Below are 5688 nucleotides of genomic sequence, written 5' to 3'. Positions count from 1 at the left end.
TTGATGAGGAAGCCATAATTTTATAATGGTTTTGCATTCTGTTAAAGTAACTTTACAGAGGCTTGAATTTTACCTGGTGAGTAATTTGGATTTCTGAAAGGGAGACAAAGCATAATGAAGATTCAAACAAATATGCTTTTGCAGAGCTCATTCTCCTGAGTAATTCTTTGGGATAGTTTATCATTAGTCGGAAGGATTTCAGTAAGGCCCCATAAAGGTGGCTTATCAATAAACCATACTGATTTGGAGGTAAATTGATAATTAATGACTGGGAATAAATCTGTTTTATAGGCTGTGACTAATACGGTATAGTAGACATTCATGTTTGGGGCCAAGCTACTGTTTATTTATTTTAAAAAGGTGTAAGCAGAAGGCGTGTAACATCTTCAGTTGGAGAAAATGCTTGAAGCTATAATTAAGGAAGAAATTAGACATCTTGATAGGAATCGTTCTATCAGGTAGATGCAGCGTGGATTGAGGAAGGGCAGGTCCTGTTTAACAAACTTTATTGGAGCTCTTTGAGGATGTAACAAAAACTGTGGATACAGAGAGCTTGTCCAGAGTTAAAGGATGCATAGAGTTGGGTAATGTATTGGCATGGATAGAGGATTGGTTAACTAATTGTTAAGGTGGAAATGGTATAAATTGGTGTTTCTCTGGTTGGCAGTCGGTGGTAAGCAAGGTGCCCTGGGTGTCAGAACTGCACACACAACTGTTCACAATACACATTTTCAATTTGGATAAGGAGGCTGATTGCAATGCATCCAAGTTTGCTGATGACACTAAAATGGGTGGAAAAGCAAATTGCACAAAGGCCTGGAAGAGAGGAAGAAGAAAGATTTAGCATGGAGATGAGGGAGAGGAGTGGGAAGTAATCCTGTGGAATTCTTTGCCCCGGGAAGCCGGGTCATTAGATACATTTAAGACAGATTTTTGCATAGTTGGGGAAATGGCAGGTAGGTGGAGCTGAGTCCATGGGCAGATCAGCCATGACCTTCAATAGTGGAACAGACTTGATGGGCCAGTTGGACGACTACTGCTCCTGATTCTTGTGTTCTTAAGACCAAAATAAAAACAATTTTATCTGAGGGGACTAAATATCTCATTTCCTGGCTTTCAGATAGAAAACTAGGTGGTACTTAGTAAGGAGGAGGAAGAGCTTCAAGAGAATATAGGCCTGGATAAGTATAGACAAGAACACAATAGATGAAATATAGAAAAATACTATTTACAGTTGTAAGAAAATGTTTGTGAACCCTTTGCAATTATCTGCATTAATTACTCATAAAATATGGTCTGATCTTCACCTAAGTTGTAATAGTAGACAATCTGTCTAAACTAGTAACACAAACACTTGCACTTTTCATGTTTTTATTGAATGCATTGTTTAATCATTCACAGTCCAGGCTGGAGAAAGTGTGTAAACCCTTTTACTTAATAACTGGTGGAACTTCCTTTAGCAGCAATAACCTCCACCAATTGTTTCCTGTAGCTGCTGATTGGACTTGCACAAAGGCGAGGAAGAATTTTAAACCATTCTTCTGTGCAAACCTATTTCAGTTCATCAATGTTTCTGGGATACCTTGTATGAACAGCCTTCTTCAGGTCATGCCACAGCATCTCAACTGGGTTCAGGTCTGACTTGGCCATTCTAAAACATGATTTTTCTTCTTTTTAACCCATTCTGTTGTTGATTTACTCTTGTGTTTCAGATCATTGTTGCATCATCCAACTTATTCAGATTCAGGTGATAGACTGACATTCTCCTGTAAAATGACTTGATACAATTTTGAATTCATTTTTCCCTTAACAATTGCAAACTGTCCAAGTCCTGAGGCAGCCAAGCAGCCCCAAACCATGAAGCTCCTTCCACCATGCTTCACAGTTGGGGTGAGGTTTTGGTGTTGGTGTGCAGTGCCCTTTTTCCACCAAACATAGCAATGTGCATTTCTGCCAAAAATGTCAACTTTAGTCCACAGAAGCATTGAGAAACATCCAGGTGTGTTTTTTTTTTGCAAATTTGAGACGTAGCGATGTTTGTTGTATTTTTTGGGGAGGGAAGCATTGTTCTGTGGTGTCTGTCTATAAATAGATAGAGAGGGGTCGGGCCAGGGCACCTCTACAACCCACACCTCCAATCTCATCTCATTGATTGGAACACCTGACTCAAATAGCTTTTGTAGAAGGCATTATCCCGGAGGTTCATATTGTTTAAATGGTGTACTCAGTATTGATGAGAAGTACTAATTGTGTGTTACTAATTTAGGTAGATTATGTTTGTCTATTATTGTGACTTAGATGAAGATCAGATAACATTTTATGCAGAAAACCAGGTAACTGCAAAGTGTTCGCAAACTTATTCTTGCAACTATAGGGGCACAGAACAATTTTCTAAATAGTGAAAAATTGTGTAATGTTCAAAGAAACCCAGTGTGTTCTGTCTTTCACACAAATCGGTGAAAGCCAACCTATGGATTATGCCCATTAAGAAGGATATTGCTTTAGTTGGTGCTCTGATTATGGGAATAAAGACAACTTCAATTATACAAGACCTCAAATGGCAGCTGGAATATTGTCTGGTTTTGGACTCCTAAATTTAAAATGTACATAGCATTAAAAAAACTATTGAAATACAAAATCTAGCTGTTGATTTTAATGCTATAGGGGATCATGTTAAAGAAATAGTGGAAGGTTAATGCTTCACTGAATTGCTGTAAAGAGGAAATAGATTTTTTAGAATATCCACAGGAGTAGTGCAGATGTGCCTTATCCTGCGTTGTTGCTGAAAAACCAGGCCTGGGATAATCTGAAACTCTGTAAAAGCTCAATGGAAATGTAAATTAGTAGGTGCTCAGATGGAATCTTATAAACCTGCACTTGAGTTGTTTGATCTATGCACTGCTGTTTTGCTGCTGCACTGAAAGAGTAGGTGCTTAATTCTGTCCAATAGTGGGTACAGGAAATAAATATAGCAGTGAGTAGTAAAAAGGAAAAATGTTCTTTGGTTTAAAAGTTAATCTTTAAACAATTAAGATTTGAACAAATAAAACCAATGATTGCACAGTAGCAGATTGATAACTACTGTTTTAACAAAGTGCATTTAATGTCACCTGTGAAATAGGTGAGGCCTGGTTTCAATGGTAAAGTAGGCAGAAAGTATTTTTATATAAAGAATGTAAGAGATCATCTGGATTTTGATATTTTAACTGCATCTTAAGTTGCATTGATGCAGTTTGATTTTGACCCATAATGCTAGATCTGATGCGCTTTCTCACTGAATTATCAAACCTTGAATCTACCAAGTTCTCTGCTGGAATGGGGCTGATTAACAGAATACATGGGAATTTGAACAATCTTCTATGTCTGCTTTAGAACCAAGGCCAGTATAATTATTCAAACTAATACATAGGCAATGCTTGTGTAGGTGCCCCTTTGGAGACCAAGTTTCAGATCATCAACTCATTGACAGCATGCAGTAAAAGTATACAAATGTCCTGTCAGCCTGCCTCTGCTATATAATGTGTATATGGTGTACCTGGCTGGGCTCTGAAAACTTGTGCCAACCAACTGGTGGGAGTGACTTCAGTCTCTGCTGCAGTCAGAAGTTCCCACCTGCTTCAAAAGGGTGACAACCATACCAGAGCCCAAGAAGAGCAGGGTGAGCTGCCTCAAAAACAATCGCCCAGTGGCACTCTCGTCTAATCAAGGGCCTGGACTCTGCAATTTACCCATTTAATTGCCTAGTTCATGGAGTTGAGGATCTACCTGCAATGTCATGGTCACCCTGTGACAATAAATAGCAATAAATGACATGAACATGAGATGAAGAGTCCTTGAAAGTGAGTCTATTGGTTATGGGAATATTTCAGTGATGGGGGGAAGTGAAGTTATCCCCTGTCTTTCAAGAGCCTGACGGTTGAGGGGTAGTAACTTTTCGAACCTGGTGGTGCAAGTCCTGAGCATCTTTTACTTTCTACCAGATGGCAGCAGCAAGAAGAGAGCATGACTTGCATGGTGGGGATTCTTGATGATGGATACTGTTTTCCTATGACAGAGTTTCATGTAGATGTGCTCCAGCGTTGGGAGGGCTTTACTCATGATGTACTGGGCCAAATCTACTACTTTTTGCAGGATGTTCTGTTCAAGGGCATTGATGTTTTCATTTCAGACTGTGATTCCCCCAGTCAATATACTCTCCACTACATATCTATAGAAGTTTGTCAACGTTTTGGATGTCATGTGAATCCCCACAAACTCTGGGCCCAGAACAGGTCCTCTGAAATAGTAGCACCTGGGAAATTAAAGTTGCTAACCCTCTCTACCTCTGATCTGTCGATGAGGACTGGCTCATGGACCTCTGGTTTCCCTCTCCTGACGTTTACAATCAGTTTCTTGATTTTGCTGACTGTTAGAGTGAGTTTTTGGGTAGGTGATTCATTTACACTTAAATGACTCTGGCCACCAGTGTTCTGTATGACAAAGTACTGTGGATTGAGTTCACAACAATGCATTTCCTAAAAGCTGTGAATATTGGAATACTAGCCAGGACGGAAGTGTGAAGCTTACAGATACTTTCGAAGACAGTCTTATCTATATTTTATAAAAATTAATTGTCCTCCATGTTAGCACGTAAAATACCAAATAAGTGTATAGTGGATTTAACTTTGCATTCCTAAAGGCTGTGAGTACCAACCCAGACATGTTGGCGTCAGGAGGAAAGGATGAAGTCAGAAGGTGTGATATTTTGTATGTAGATTCAAAAGGAAGCATTGTCTATAACTTTGTAAATAGGGATTGCCCTTTGTGTTTAGCATAGAAATATCGAGCCCACATTGGGCTAGCAGACCTTTCCACCGAAAGCGTCTCCGTCCGTATGATGCCTGCTGTACCTTGTGGTGTCGAATAAAGAAGCTGCTTTGTATCTACCAGGTGACTCTGTCTCTCCGGTGCTTCATCCACGCTACAACATTTGGTGTCAGTGATGGGATACTTCGTGACCCGTCGTGTGGCCAGCAGCCTAAGTTGGTGAGTATTTTTCTAAAATAACATTCACACTTGGATCTGTTTGGTCGGTGGTACACGGGCGACGAGGTATCACGAACGCGGAGAGCTGAACTGGTAGATATAAAAGTAGTGTGTGCGTGTGCATGTGTGTTTATTGTAAGTGAGGAAGCTTTGTGTGTTAACTTGGTGAGACGGAGCCACCAGTTGCGAAAGGTGGTAACCGACGGTACGGTTCGAGACGCCGGAGTAGGGGCGTATATACTCGTTCGGGGAGCTGCATTTTAGTGTGTGCGTTTGCAAGTGTGATGCAAAGGAATACAGCAGGCATCATGAGTTCGGGTACTCAAAAGTGGCAGATTGTGGAATACATACTCTGCGATTTTAAATATATACTGTTTAACTGCTACCCGTCTTTTATATTTTGCTTAGTGTGGGGTTTTCTCAGGGAAAGGTTTTACCCGGATAGATCTACCAGAATGGCACCTATTGAGGTCAGGCAACGTCAGGTTGAGAACCCTGATGATCCGAGCCAGCCCTTGACCTTGATTACGACCATTCATAATCCCTTCACCCCCGGGGAGAAACAGAGCATCTTGTTTGAGTTGCTCTCACTTAAAGTCGCCTGTGGGAATTCAGAATTCTGGCGTAAGCTCGGGGAAATGGTTGAAATTCACCAGATGCACC

Source organism: Mobula birostris, chromosome 3, assembly GCF_030028105.1.
Source record: "Mobula birostris isolate sMobBir1 chromosome 3, sMobBir1.hap1, whole genome shotgun sequence".
Taxonomy (NCBI): Eukaryota; Metazoa; Chordata; class Chondrichthyes; order Myliobatiformes; family Myliobatidae; genus Mobula; species Mobula birostris.
The sequence above is the reverse complement of the archived record's forward strand: the minus strand, read 5'-3'. Positions refer to the sequence as shown.